This window comes from Scyliorhinus torazame, chromosome 3 (assembly GCF_047496885.1).
Source record: "Scyliorhinus torazame isolate Kashiwa2021f chromosome 3, sScyTor2.1, whole genome shotgun sequence".
NCBI lineage: Eukaryota > Metazoa > Chordata > Chondrichthyes > Carcharhiniformes > Scyliorhinidae > Scyliorhinus > Scyliorhinus torazame.
This window is the reverse complement of record NC_092709.1, coordinates 5,862,823-5,878,798: the sequence shown is the minus strand read 5'-3', so window position 1 is coordinate 5,878,798 and position 15,976 is coordinate 5,862,823. Positions and strand designations below refer to the sequence as shown.

The window sequence follows — 15,976 nt, the reverse complement described above, 5'->3', positions numbered from 1 at the left end:
AAGGTGTTCCCCGGGGGGAGCCTGTACTGCTCCTCCAGCTCACCCAGGCTCGCGAACTTCCCGTCCACAAACAGGTCCCCCAGCTTTCGTATCCCTGCCCTGTGCCACCCCGAAAACCCTCCACCTGTTCTTCCTGGTGCGAACCGGTGGTTCCCCCGTATTGAGGTCCACACCGAGGCCCCAACTTCCCCCCATGCCGCCTCCACTGCCCCAAAAGTTTGAGGGCAGCCACCATCACCGGGCTCGTGGTAGACCTCCTTGGAGGGAGCGGCAGCGGTGCCGTTGCCAACGCCCCCAAACTCATACCCACACAAGACGCCGTCTCCAGCCTTTCCATGCAGCCCCCTCCCCCGCCATCACCCACTTGCGCACCATCGCCGCATTGGCGGCCCAGTAGTACCCACAGAAGTTGGGCAGCGCCAGTCCCCCCCTATCTCTACTCCGCTCCAGGAACACCCTTCTCACCCTCGGAGTCCCTTGCGCCCACACAAACCCCATTATATTCCTGTTAACCCGCCTGAAAAAAGCCTTCGGGATAAACATGGGGAGGCACTGGAACAGGAACAAAAACCTTGGGAGCACCGTCATTTTGATTGACTGCACCCTACCCGCCAAGGACAGCGGCAACGCGTCCCACCTCTTGAACTCCTCCTCCATTTGCTCCACCAGCCTTGTAAAGTTAAGCCTATGCAGGGCCCCCCAGCTCCTGGCCACCTGGACCCCCAAATACCAATCCCCCTCTCCTGATCCCCTGGATGAACTACGAACAGCTCGCGCTTCCCCATATTGAGCTTGTACCCCAAAAAGTCTCCGAATTCCCTAAGAGTCCTCATTACCTCCGGCATTCCTCCCACCGGGTCCGCCACATACAGCAGCAGGTCGTCCGCATAGAGCGACACGCTATGCTCCTCCCCACCCGCACCAACCCCCTCCAGTTCCTTGACTCCCTCAGTGCCATAGCCAGGGGTTCAATCGCCAGTGCGAAGAGCAGGAGGTACAGGGGACACCCCTGTCTCATCCCTCGGTGCAACCGAAAGTACTCGGACCTCCTCCTGTTGGTGGCCACACTGGCCATCGGGACCTCATACAACAGCCTAACCCACCTGATGAACCCCTCCCCAAACCCAAACCTCTTCAGCACCTCCCACAGGTACCCCCACTCTACCCTATCGAAGGCTTTCTCAGCGTCCATTGCCACCACTATCTCCGCCTCCCCCTCCCTCGCCGGCATCATGATACCGTTCAAAAGCCTCCGCACATTCGCGTTCAACTGTCTCCCCTTCACAAACCCAGTCTGGTCTTCATGGATGATCTGCGGCACACAATCCTCAATCCTCGTGGCTAAGACCTTCGCCAGCACCTTGGCATCTACATTTAGCAAGGAAATCGGTCTGTAAGACCCACATTGCAGGGGATCCTTGTCCCGCTTCAGGATCAAGGAGATCAGTGCCCGGGACATCGTCGGGGGCAAAGCCCCCCTCCCTTGCCTCATTAAAGGTCCTAACTAACAGCGGGCCCAACAGGTCCATATATTTTTTATAGAATTCGACCAGGAAACCGTCCGGCCCCGGTGCCTTCCCCGCCTGCATGCTTCCTATCCCTTTGATCAGCTCCTCCAGCCAAATCAGGGCCCCCAGTCCCGCCACCAGTCCCTCTTCCACCTTTGGAAACCTCAATTGGTCCAGGAAGCGGCCCATCCCTCCCTCCTCACGTGGGAGCTCGGATCGGTACAATTCCTCGTAAAAGTCCCTGAAGACCCCATTGATGCCGACCCCACTCCGCACCACACTCCCTCCCCTGTCCTTGACTCCCCCGATCTCCCTAGCTGCATCCCGCTTCCGAAGCTGATGCGCCAGCATCCGGCTTGCTTTTTCCCCATACTCGTAGATCGCCCCCTGGGCCTTCCTCCACTGCACCTCCGCCTTCCTGGTGGTCACCAGGTCGAATTTGGCCTGGAGGCTACGCCTCTTCCTCAACAATCCTTCCTCAGGCTCCTCCACATACCTCCTGTCTACCCTCACCATCTCCCCCACCAGCCTCTCCCTCTCCCCCCGCTCCCTCCGCTCCTTGTGGGCCCTGATGGAGATCAGCTCTCCCCTCACCACCGCCTTCAGCGCCTCCCATACCATCCCCACTCGGACCTCCCCGTTGTCGTTGGTCTCCAAGTACCTCTCTATACTTCCTTGGACCCGCTTGCTCACCTTCTCGTCCGCCAACAGCCCCATCTCCAAGCGCCACAGCGGGCGCTGGTCCCTCTCCTCCCCCATCTCCAAGTCCACCCAATGCGGGGCGTGGTCCGAAATGGCTATTGCCGAATACTCAGTATCCTCTACTCTCGCTATCAGCGCCCTACTCAAAATGACAAAGTCGATTCGGGAATAAGCCTTATGAACATGTGAGAAGAATGAAAATTCCCTAGCCCCCGGCCTTGCAAATCTCCAAGGGTCCACCCCTCCCATCTGGTCCATAAACCCCCTCAGCACTCTAGCCGCCGCCGGCTTCCTACCCGTCCTAGACCTGGAGCGATCCAGTGCCGGATCCAACACAGCGTTAAAGTCTCCCCCCATTATCAGGCCCCCCACTTTCAAGTCTGGGATCCGACCCAACATACGCTGCATAAAACCCGCATCGTCCCAGTTCGGGGCATACACATTGACCAGTACCACCCTCTCTCCCTGCAACTTACCACTTACCGTCATGTACCTACCGCCATTATCTGCCACAATGCTCGACGCCTCGAATGACACCTTCTTTCCCACCAAGATCGCCACCCCTCAATTTTTGGCATCCAGCCCCGAGTGAAACACCTGACCTACCCACCCTTTCCTCAGTCTTACCTGGTCTGCCACCTTCAGGTGTGTCTCCTGGAGCATAACCATATCCGCTTTCAGCCCCTTCAGGTGCGCGAACACGAGGGCCCGCTTAACCGGCCCATTCAGTCCCCTTACATTCCAGGTTATCAGCCAGATCAGGGGGCTATCCGCCCCCCTCCCCCGCCGACTAGCCATGACCCCTCCTCGGCCAGCCACGCGCCCGCACCCCACACCCGGCCCGTTCCCCACAGCGGCATACCCCCGTCTCGACACCCCCCCCCACTCGCTCCAGCTCCTCCTTGACCTTAACAGCAACAACTCGATCCCCCCCCTGGCTAGGACCCATCCTAGCTGATTTACTCCCCCAATGCACTTCCGCAAGTCAGCTGACTCCTGCTGACCCCGGCCACTCCCGCCTCTCCTTCGACCCCTCCCATTGTGTGGCACACCCTCCTCTCCCGCTCCCCATCCATAGGCTCTCCCCCTCCCCCTTCCGTTCTAAGCGCGGGAAACAACCCTCGCTTCCCCGCCCCAGTCCCGCCCCCTCCAGTCTTCAGCGTGGGAAAAAGCCCGCGCTTTCCACCTGCCCGGCCCCGCCAGCTCTGACGCAGCTCCTTTTACAGGCCCAGTCCCCTCACCCCCGACTTGGGCCCTGACTTGGGCCTCCCCCGCGGGGCTCCATCTCACCACCGTCCACCCCCCCTGTTCCGTTTACCTACCCCACTCCAAGAGCCCCCCCGACCAACCCAACCAAAACAGTGCCCAACCCGCCCCATCCACCCTAACCGACCCGAAAGAGAGAAACACAATGAAAAAGAAACCCGGAGCAATGCAAAGGCCCCCCCCTGAAAAAGAAATAAACATAACATATCCACCGCAGTCCCCAATCGCCCATCCCGACCCTCAATCTGTGTCCAACTTCTCAGCCTGAACAAAGGCCCACGCCTCCTCCGAAGACTCAAAATAATGGTGCCGGTCCTTGTAGGTGACCCACAATCGCGCCGGCTGCAACATGCCAAACTTCACCCCCTTCCTGCGCAGCACCGCCTTCGCTCGATTGTATCCGGCCCTCCTCTTCGCCATCTCCACACTCCAGTCCTGATTTATCCGAACCTCCGCGTTCTCCCACCTGCTGCTCCTCTCCTTCTTGGCCCACCTGAGCACACACTCCCGATCGACGAACCGATGGAACCGCCCCAGCACCGGCCGCGGAGGCTCGTTAGTCTTGGGCATCCTCGCCAGCACTCTATGGGCCCCTTCTAGCTCCAGGGGCCCCTGGAAAGACCCCGCTCCCATCAGCGAGTTCAACATGGTGACCACATAGGCCCCCACGTCCGGCCCCTCCAGCCCCTCCGGGAGGCCCAAAATCCGCAGATTCTTCCGCCTCGACCGGTTCTCCATCTCCTCGAAACGCTCCTGCCATTTCTTGTGGAGCGCCTCGTGCGCCTCCACCTTTACCGCCAGGCCTAAGATCTTGTCAGAGATCTTTTGTTGAGCCTCTCGGATCGCCACCCCCTGGGCCGTCTGTGTCTCCAGCAGCTTATCAATAGACACCTTCATCGGCTCTAGCAGGTCCGCTTTAATCTCCCTGAAGCAGCGCTGGATACCCTCCTGCTGCTCTTCCGCCCACTGCATCCACGCTGCCTGGTCTCCGCCCGCCGCCATTTTGTTCTTCTTCCCTCGCACCTTCTTCGGGTCCACCACCACCTTTTTTGTTGCCCCGCTCCTAGTTGAAGCCATATACTGACGGGGAGCTGTTATAAACTCCTTCCCACATCGGGAAACGTCGAAAGAGTGCCGTTGGGGGCCCTGAAAAGAGCCCAAAAGTCCGTTTTTGCGGGAGCCGCCGAATGTGCGACTTAGCTCCACATATTCGCAACCGGAAGATATTCAAACAGCGCTTCCAGCTCTACCTTGAAGCTACAGACCGGGAGGATGCCTCAGACACTGGGAAGATTGCTCTCTCCCTATCCACGGCCGGGGAACATGCCATCCACATTTTCAATTCTCTCACCTTTGCTGATGATGAAGATAAATCAAAATTCAAGACGGTCCTCCTCAAGTTTGACACTCACTGCAACATCGAGGTGAATGAAAGTTTCGAGCGCTACGTGTTCCAACAGCGTTTGCAGGGTAAGGATGAACCTTTCCAGTCTTTCTCACCCACCTCCGCATCCTTGCGCAGTCCTGTAATTACGGGCCCATCTCCGACACCATGATATGCGACCAGATCGTTTTTGGTGTTCAGTCGGACCCCCTACGCCAGCAGCTCCTCAAGTTGAAGCAGCTCACCCTAGCGACCGCCATCGAGACCTGCGTGCTACATGAACACGCCACTAGTCGGTATTCCCACATCCAAGCGGCTGAAACGGCGCGGCAAGGTCCCCACGAGGCAGAACAGGTCCAAGCAATCGAGCAACTCCAGGGCCTCAGCCTGGATGAGGGCGGCCATTTCACATGCTTTTCGCGGACTCCCGCGCTTGTACGCACCAAACGAGGGGACGGCGACGTCGATGAACGTACTGCGCAGGCGCGCACCACGTACGGCCGCACCGCGCATGCGCGTTGGCGCAGCGAACGTATTGACGCTACAACGTGCGGCAACTGTGGCTCCGCCCACTTAAAGCGGCAATGCCCTGCCAAATCCCGACGATGCCTGAGATGTGGCAAACTTGGCCACTATGCTGCTTTATGCAGATCAGCTCAGCCTGCCAATTCGTATCACTCCAGCCAGCCTCGCAGGAATGTCCCACGGTCACCGAGTCCGATGCAGACCTACTACCCGATATTGACACCGAATACCCGAAGGCACCTTTTCGAGTCGATATCGTCACAAAAAACAGGGTGTCCCCGAAGCAAAGAATCTAGCCTCTGTCGGTTTACAGCATCGATCCGGACGATGAGCGGTGTGCTACTCTTATGGTCAACCAGAATTTGTCGCCCACCTCAGAAACTTGGGGCGAAATTCTCCGGAAACGGCGCGATGTCCGCCGACTGGCGCCCAAAACGGCGCAAATCAGACGGGCATCGCGCTGCCCCAACGGTGCGGAATGCTCCGCATCTTTGGGGGCCGAGCCCCAACATTGAGGGGCTAGGTTGGCGCCGGACGAATTTCCGCCCCACCAGCTGGCGGAAAAGGCCTTTGGTGCCCCGCCAGCTGGCGCGGAAATGACATCTCCGGGCGGCGCATGCGCGGGAGCGTCAGCGGCCGCTGACGGCATTCCCGCGCATGCGCAGTGGAGGGAGTCTCTTCCGCCTCCGCCATGGTGGAGACCGTGGCGGAGGCGGAACGGAAAGAGTGCCCCCACGGCACAGGCCCGCCCGCGGTTCGGTGGGCCCCGATCGCTGGCCAGGCCACCGTGGGGGCACCCCCCAGGGCCAGATCGCCCCGCGCCCCCCCAGGATCCCGGAGCCTGCCCGTGCCGCCTTGTCCCGCCAGTAAGGTAGGTGGTTTAATCCACGCCGGCGGGACAGGCATTTTAGCGGCGGGACTTCAGCCTATCCGGGCCGGAGAATCGAGTGGGGGGGGGGCCCGCCAACCGGTGCGGCGTGATACCCGCCCCCGCCGAATATCCGGTACCGGAGACTTCGGCAACCGGTGGGGGCCGGATTCACGCCAGCCCCCGGCGATTCTCCGACCCGGCGGGGGGTCGGAGAATCTTGCCCCTGATTTATGAACTTTGCGGACTTAGAGACTCTCTGAATTGTTTTGTTGCTTTGTTTGATCGTTTCCCTGGTTTGTACATAGTGTTGATCTCGTTACTCTTGTTGCATACTGCTTCTCTGCACCAGGCTCCTTCCCATGTAAATAGCTTAGTTCTCATGTACGTAGTCCTGTAAATATGTCTTCGCACCCCACACGTAGTTAGGAACATTCTCACCATACATTATTTTTGCTACACACATACATTCTTTTATAAAAGGGGGGATGTCATAATACACACCAGTATATCATGGTGCAGACACACACACTGATGGACACACAGCGGGACCAATCAACACACACAACACCGCAGCCAATCACCAGTTAGAGCACACTCACTATAAAGACAGGGGGCATCAGAGTTCCCTCTCATTCGGATGCAGCCTCCTAGTAGGACAGAGCTTACAGCTTACAGCACAGATCTTCACCAAATGCTGAGTGCATCGACTGGTTAGAACAAGGCATAGGTCTTTAGTTCAATCTAATATCGTGTTAACCCACAGTGAAAGTATGTTCAACAGTTTCTAGCTTAGTAAAATAGTGTTGCACTATTTTAAGTGTTGGTGGCCTGTATGTGTTTCCCGGATCCAGAGCACCCAACACAACATGTGGGTAACCCACACACGTGGTTACGGAATTTGTCCATGCCCGTCAGTAGACCCAAACACTCCTTTTTAATTTGCACGGTTGGTGTCATCGCTCTCAAGGCATATGCAATTGGGTGCCATAGCCCTTCACTTGTCCGCTCTAACAGCACTGCGCCTATATCATCTCTGGTGACATCTGTTGAGATCTTTGTACTGCTTTTCGGATTGAAGAACGACAGAATTTCTGCAGCGAGTGCTCTTTTCAGGTTAGACCACTTTCTGTTGTGTTCATCAGACCGAGTGAACATGATGTTCTTTCGGATAAGCTGCCTTAGTTCCGTGGTGCTCGATGCCAAGTTTGGCATGAATTTTCCCCAAACATTGACAACACATAGCACCCTGAGGACAGCCTCTTGTCTTTGGATGTGGCATTCTGGTTATGGCTGCTATCTTTTCACTATCTGGCCGGACTCCTTGAGCTGATAGTTGATCACCCAAGAAAATTAGTCTGGAGAAGCCAAATTGGCATTTGGCTCTGTTCCGTTTGAGACCAAACTTTTCAATGCGCTTCGTGATTTGCAGATGTCGTTCATTATATTCCTCTTCATTTTATGTGGAGATGCCGGCATTGGACTGGGGTGAGCACAGTAAGAAGTCTTACAACACCAGGTTGAAGTCCGACAGGTTTGTTTTGAATCACTAGCTTTTGGAGCACAGCTCCTTCCTCAGGTGAATGAAGAGGTGGGTTCCAGAAACATATATATAGACAAAGTCAATGATGCAAGACGATACTTTGAATGCGAGTCTTTGCAGGTAATTAAGTCTTTACAGGTCCAGGCGGAGCAACTGGAGAGAGGGATAATCACAGGTTAAAGAGGTATGAATTGTCTCAAGCCAGGACAGTTGATAGGATTTCACAAACCCAGGCCAGATGGTGGGGTTTGAATGTAACGCAACATGAATCCAAGGTCCCGGTTGAGGCCGCACTCATGTGTGCGGAACTTGGCTATATGTTTCTGCTCGGCGATTCTACGTTGTCGCGCGTCCTAAAGGCCGCCTTGGAGAACGCTTACCCGGAGATCAGAGGCTGAATGCCCTTGGCTGCTGAAGTGTTCCCCGACTGGAAGGGAACATTCCTGCCTGGCGATTGTCGTGCGATGACCAAATGATTATGTCATCCATGTGCACTCGTACACCTGTGATACCTTCAACTATCTGTTCCATAGCCCAATGAAAAATTTCGGAAGCTGAAATAATTTTGGTGATTATTCCCAATGGCTGCATACACTCATGTTCCACTTTTAAACGTCCCGCAAAGGAGCTGGTACCCTCCTAGGTGCATGAATTGCTGGTTGGGCATTTGCTTTCAACTGGATTTTGTATTCAAATGTTAGTGTTCCCTTGCCATGAAAGACCTGAGGACATTTCTGAATAATGGCCTCAATCTGGTCATTGCAACTGGATGAAATCCTGTCCGAGCTGTAAATGCGTTTCACAAGCTGCAGAATCTCACATGCCTGAACACCAAGTAACGATGATCTATTTGGTTCAACAATCTCAAATTTAATTGGAATATTTTATTCCTTAACTTTGATATTTAAATAGCAAGTACACATTGTGGTTGTCAAATTGCCATTATAATCACTCAATTGACAATCATTCGCGCCAATCACTGGTTTTATCCTTAATCTGGCTATATCTGCTTGATTGATAAGGTTGGCTCTTGTTCCAGTATCTAATTTTGCAACGATGTTGGTTCCATTTATTACCAAAGGAATTGTCCAGTCATCTGTATTCTGAATGATGGAAATCTGTTTTAAAGTTTCCAAATTGGTAATTTTTGGATGTGCTTTTTCTATGCTTTCCACTGTTTCAACAAAGAAGGAATCCTCTCAGTCAAATTCATTTTCTTCTGAGTCAGGTTTGATCACTTGTTTGAAATTTCTTTCAATGCTAACTTCTTGCACAGCTCTTCCTTTGTTTACTGTAATAAGCTTTTTAAACTGCTGCGAATTTGTTCCCGATCTACATTGAGATGCCTAATTGTTTAGTTTGTGACATTTAGCACAGGGTTTTTCCATCTGCAGGGAATTTTTTAATCTGATGCGTGTTGCCACACCTTCTACACGTAATGGCGTTCGTGAATTCATTCGTAAAATGGCTGCTGTCATTTTTAAAATGGCTGCCATCTTGAGCATGTTTCTTTTTTAGGTGCGCCACTGCACTAATGGCGTCGGCCACGTTGTTGGTTTTCGCGCCACTTTCTCCGACAATCATTTCTGAAAATCGTTTCCTTGCAAGTTTGCTTGCTCTACACAGACTGATCGTGCCTTCTCAAATCAGACTCTCGCAATAACCTTTCTCGCAGTTTGTCACTTGTTACTCCGTAGACTATCTGATCTCGCAGAAGTTAGTCTGGGAGAATCGAAAAATTACACGCCTGCACTTTAAGTCTCATCCGTTATGAAGCAGTCAATTGTTTCACCTGCTTTCTGCACTCTTTTCCTGAACACAGACCATTCAAACGTTGCGTTTTGTTGCACCTGGCCATCTTTGTCAAACTTCTCGATAACTTTGTCGTACTTTTTTTTATCTGCCTCATCCTCAAACTGGAACAAGTTAAAGATTTCAAGGCCTTTCGAGCCAGCCACTGTTAGAAACAACGCTATCCTGCACTGGTTGCTTCGAGGTCTGGGGCAGAGATACACAATTCAAACTGCAGCTTGAAATTGCACCAATGAACGTCTACCTTACCCGAAGTATGAAATTGCCGTGGAGTTTGAAGACCTTCCACCTCGCTGCGACTGGGATTTGCTTCCACGTCGTGGTTGATGTCAGACTCTGGGTTTTGTTTACGGAATTTTCTTGCAAACTTCTCTTTCTTTTTGGTACCTTCATACTTATCATTAGCGTGCACACCTGGCACCTTATGATGTCCACTCCTGGTGTCATGTGATGTCCTTTGATTTCTTAATGAGGATGGCTTCGAAGTCTAGTGTCCCGCAAAGAGCATCAAGCTATGTTTTGAACAAAGCTAATTTATTTACACTACAAAGTAGAAAGCTTTGTCTTGCTTGTAAGATATAAAAGATTACAGATTGGCTCAAACTCTGATACTAACTACAGAGCTCCTGATAACACGACTATTCACTATCTCGCCTAACAACCCACTCCCCAAATCACGAGTATCACGTGATCCATGTGTATGCGCTTGATTGCCATCTAGTGGTTGGATGTCATTACAGTAAATTGTTTCCCCTTCATTATTCTTATAATACACATATTGTCACAGCACCCCCAGGTGGTGGGTGTGAGCGAGCACTCAGCAGACAAGCAGGACTCCGGCTACGACATAGATTGAGGAGCACCACCGCTCAGCGCTCTGCGGGTTATCATCATCCCCCTGACCTCGACAGTGCCCCGCTGACAATGCTGACACCGTCCCATCGCCCTGGAGATGTTACACAGACCCTGAGAGGGTGGATCAGGGACGTGGGGGAGGCGGAATGGGTGGGGGGAAGGAAAGGGGGAAGGGGGACTGAGAGGGGGGAGGTGGTGAGGGAGTGGGGGAGGCTTGCCACTGCTGCCTGTCCTCCATCCTCCAGCTGGTCTTCCGGGTCCTCCCCGGGCTCATCCTCCAGCCCCTCCTGGCCTGGCGCCTCCTCATGCCTCTCCTCGGAAGTGGACACATGTTTCTCCCCCTCCACCTCCAGCATGTTGCCCCGTTGCTGGGTCAGGCTGTGGAGGGCACAGCAGACCACCACGAAGTGGGTGACCCTCTGGGCGGTGTACCGCAGGGTATCACCAGAGCGGTCAAGGCATCGGAACCGTACTTTGAGGAGTCCGATGCACCGCTCAACGACAGCCCAGGTGGGCGCTTGGGCCTCGTTGTATCAGGCCTCCGCATCGGCCATCGGCCTCATTACCCAGGTCCTCAGCGGGCAACCCTTACGTCTCAAGAGCCAACCGGCCATTTTGGGATGGTCCTCGAAGAGGCCGGGGATGTCCGACTTGCCCAGGACATCGCTGTTGTGCACACTCCCTGGGAAGCGTGCACACACGTGCATGATATTGAAGTGAGCTGGATGTTCAGTGAGTGGAAATCCTTCCTGTTGTTGGAGGGCACTCCCTGATGGCCAGGTGAGCGCAGGGTGCCCTGGGCCTGGGGAATCCAGTAGATGCTGAGAATCTGCTGCCTGGGCATCTTGTTGGGCTGGTCCATGTTGAAGTTTATATAGTTTGCTGCCCAGGCTAACTGGGCTACACTGAGCTCATGGATGCCCTTGTAAGCTGCAGCTTGTCGGATGCCACACAGGTCCCCGCTTGAGCCCTGGAATGATCCTGGGGCGTAGAGGGTCAGGGCTGTGGTGACCTTGACGACCACCAGGAGCGGGTATCCTCCTCCTCCACGTGGTGCCAAGTCCGCAAGGATATGGCACAGGTGCCACACCGTCTCCTTGTTGAGGTGGAGCTTCCTGCGGCACCCGCTGCCCGCCCTCTGAAAGAGCAGCAACGCCAGTCACCCTGATCCACGACCAGCCGCCCTCTCTGGGTCCACCCCTGGCCTGATAGGCGGCCGGGTCCTCCAGGTGTGGGGCGGGGGCACATTGGCTGCTGCCTCGAGTCTCTGTCAACTCTGGAAGTGGCTTCTTCAGCATCTGGCTGCCCCGCCTGCCAGCAGCGCCGCGAGGGCAGCCTCCGCGGGGTCCGGGATATCATCCATCCCGCGTAATATGTGTGAGGAATTGGAGGGGGTGGGAGACTGACAACCAGCGGTGTCTCCACCCCCCCCACCCCCCCCCCCCCCCCCGGGACCCTCCATTCTCACATTGCTCACCCCCACCCCCCAAATTCCCTGCCATCCAACACAACCTGCCCACCACCCCTGGCCACAGCAGGGGCCCCTAGTTACCCGACCTCGGTCCCTTTACCCAGACACCTGCACATAGCATTACCTGGGCTGGACGCTGGTCCCCTCCACAGTGCACACACCCACCCTCTGGTCACCGAGATGTCCCCGGGGCTGGGGCCCAGCCCCTGGGTGTTCAGATGTTGGCCGCTGCGTGTGTGGTGTTGCCTCAGTGTCCAGGCATCACTTTCTGATTGGGCTGCTCGGCAATGACCCCCACATGCTGCATGGCCCGCACACCCACGGGAATCCACTTGGCATGTGTGAAGTGCTCACTTAACTATGATTGCCAATTCCCTGTTAGCAATGGCCCTCAGCCACGTGGCCAGAGGCCTCGGCGGTCAGTGGGGCTTACGGGTGGTCGGTGGGGCAGACAGGCAGGGGCTGAGGTTGGGGTTGGCCCCGTTATGGCTACACATTATGGGACCCGCGGGCGTTGGGACCCCCCCCACAGCCCTGGGGTGCCCCCCCCCCCCCTAACGATGGCGACCCATCCTCCTCCAATCGAGGCCCCTTCCCCACGGGGGCTCCCCCCCACCCCCTGAGCTCTGGGGCAGCAGCCCCAGTGCCCCCCGGCTCACTGCTCGGAATCGAAGATGGCTACTCACCTCCCCGGGTCCCCACAGCAGCCATCCTGCCGGCTTCACGTTTTTAAAAAGGTGCACGTTCTCCCCGTGTCTGCGTGCGTTTCCTCCGGTTTCCTCCCATATCCAAGGATGTGCAGGTTAGGTGGATTGGCCATGATAAATTGCCCTTAAAATTCACCAAAGATTAGGTGGGGTCACGGGGATCATACAGGGGAGTGGTCCTAGGTAGGATGTATTTTGGGAGAGTCGGTGCAGATTTGATGGGCTGAATGGCCTATTTCTGCACTGTGGGAATTCTATGATTCTATGATGTCAATGCATCTGAGATCGTACAATTCCACGGAGACTAAAGATTTATTAGTGTGAATTATGTTATATATGCAGCATACACAAATAGCTTTGAACCATCAATTTCCCATCTGTACTGGCTTCGTAGCTTTAATCTCTTCATTATGAAAAGTTTCACAGGGCGCACTCTGCTGAGTTATCGCAACATCCAAATCTCTATGAGAGGTTTCTCTGCCTGTTTGCACGTACATCACACACACATTGTCACTGTATAACACATTTGTAACTTTGTGGATCGGTCCCTATTAGCCACACGATAACATGATGATGGCACAGTGGTTATCACTGCTGCCATACAGCGTCAGGGTCCCAGGTTCGATTCCGACCTCGGGGGACTGTCTGTGCGAAGTCTGCACGTTCTCCCCGCGTCTGCGTGGGTTTCTTCCGGGTGCTCCGGTTTCCTCCAAAGATGTGCAGGTTAGGTGGATTGGCCGCGCTAAATTTCCCCTTAGTGTCCAAAAAGGCAGAGTTACTGGGTTACGGGGATAGGGTAGGGGTCTGACCCTAGGGAGGTGATCTTTCAGAGGGTCGGTGCAGACTCGATGGGTCGAATGGCCTTCTTCTGCACTGTAGCGATTCTACGATCCATGATTCTGACCAGATTATTGCTCAATCTAGTTTTAGTCGGTAAAATAGTAATTCCCCGTTATTTCCACCCAGCGTCCCCCCACCCTTATTAGTCTCACAGCTCTGGAATTTTACCCAGCAAATAGAAGCTCGTTCCCTCATTAACAACGAAACCTTTACTGAGGCCCATTCAGATTGTCACAACTCAGTTCCTACCACCTCCCATTTGTAACAATTCCAGTTCCGCCATTGCTGCAGTCTTTAGCTCTTCACTCCACTCCTGCTTCTGAAAGTGGCCATCAGTTAGAGAATGTCCGATTCACAGCAGCTACAACCAAGTACAGCAGCATCGTCTGAACTCAGTGGGACTGTCAGCAATGTTCACTTTCTGAACTCGAGAGTGCTAATGCTGTACATACACTTCATGTGATGTGACATCTTCTACTTCAGATAGTTAGGCAGGAAAGGATAGAACTGGAGCCAATATTTACACAAACTTTTATTTACAGAGAATCACATTATAAGCATGCACCGCCAAATCCCAGAATCCCAGTTTCAGTCTGATCCTGTCTGTAGGATCCACATGTGAGTCCTCAATTAATGCCCACCAGCTGAATACAACCATATACCCAATTAATTTATCATTAACATAATATTTACAAAGGATAGAGATTTATAATTCAGTTGTGCCCAACAAACAGGAGAAAGTTTCCCCCATTTAGTTGAACTAATGCCTAAATATTTAAATCATATTGTAGAATATTCTCCACTTGACATGATTGCAAATGACAAACAATTCGCTCTCCCGCCCAGAAATCATCAACAGGCATCAACACATTGAGAAATCTTTCAAAGGTTGTTTTATTGATGAATTGAATGTGGTTCCAATGTCTTGGGTACACCCTTCCCCCCCACCAGAGAACTGGCAGAACCCCATGCTAGTTGTAAGGGTGAAGCACCTTCTCTGACCAGTGGTGGGCTTCCCATCTGATCAAGGCCATGAACGCCTGAAAAGCCACCCCCATGAGCCCCCAGCCAATCAGAGACTGGCAGCTCTCCATTTCCTGTAGCGTCACCATCGCTGTTACTTCCCCACGGCCCCGCCACTGTCAAAAGCCCCTAGTCGCACCTGTTCGGGGAGGCTGGTACGGGAATTGAACCGTGCTGCTGGCCTGCCTTGGTCTGCTTTAAAAGCCAGCGATTTAGCCCTGTGCTAAACAAGCCCTATCACGGAAAAGCAGTTACTGGACAAGGGAGGGGGGGTAGCGGAGCAGGGAGGGTGGCCTGGGGCTGGATTGAGAGAGGGTGGCCTGGGGGAGTCAATGGAAACAGTTTTCAGTGCCTCTCTCTTGCCAATGCTGGGTCACCCTATTGAACACAAAGTGCCTGTCAGGAAGGGAGCCACCCTGGCTCCGTTCACAAGGCTAGAGGGACACTCAGGAGGCTGGAAGATCTGTGCAGCTCCCATTTAATCCCTGGCCCACCGCTAAATTCTGATAGGTTAATTAGTGTCAAGTGGCTGATTAATGAGTCTAATTGCTTATCCGCCACCAATGGGAAGGATTCCCGCAAAGGGCCATTTCAGCCATAACCTCATCGGAATTAGTTTTCCTGACATTTCCCTGATCCGGGTCAGACTGTCACGACGGCACTGCCGGGGAAGGGGCCTGAAGGGGCAGGGCCTGAAGGGGCAGGGCCAGTGACAGGGGTAACAGGGAGACCCAATGGGAGGACAGGGTACACCGATGCCAGCGATCCTGGGGTGAGGAGGGTTGTCGGCGATAATTGTCTGGGGGGTGGTCCAGATGTCCATTGGCAGGAGGGGGAGGGGGTGTCGTGTACATAATTTCGAGATCGAGGTGCCCTTTTCAAATGATGCCTCGATCTCTGTGATGCTCGGGCAGCACGGTAGCACAGTGGTTAGCACAGTTGCTTCACAGCTCCAGGGTACCAGGTTCGATTCCCGGCTTGGGTCACTGTCTGTGCGGAGTCTGCACGTTCGCCCCGTGTGTGCGTGGGTTTCCTCCGGGTGCTCCGGTTTCCTCCCACAGTCCAAAGATGTGCAGGTTAGGTGGATTGGCCATGCTAAATTACCCTGAGTGTCCAAAAAGGTTGGGTGGGGTTATTGGGTTATGGGGATAGGGTGGAGGTGTGGGCTTGGGTAGGGTGCCCTTTCCAAGGGCCGGTGCCGACTCGATGGGCCGAATGGCCTCCTCCTGCCCTGTAAATTCCATGATTTTCTATGCTGGGCTTGTTGGTGTCTTTAAAAAAAAAAAATTGCTTATTGTCACAAGTCGGCTTCAATGAAGTTACTGTGAAAAGCCCCTAGTCGCCACATTCCGGCGCCTGCTCGGGGAGGCTGGTACGGGAATTGAACCCTGCTGCTGGCCTGCCTTGGTCTGCTTTCAAAGCCAGCGATTTAGCCCAGTGTGCTAAACCAGCCCCAGCTTTAGGCCCCGCCT

General features: G+C 54.1%; 1 protein-coding gene across 1 annotated transcript in view; it reads right to left on the bottom strand.

Annotated features, from left to right (window-relative positions):
* LOC140408264 (uncharacterized) overlaps positions 1–15,976 on the bottom strand; it is a 179,571-nt gene that overhangs the window by 89,247 nt on the left and 74,348 nt on the right. The window lies entirely within an intron of this gene.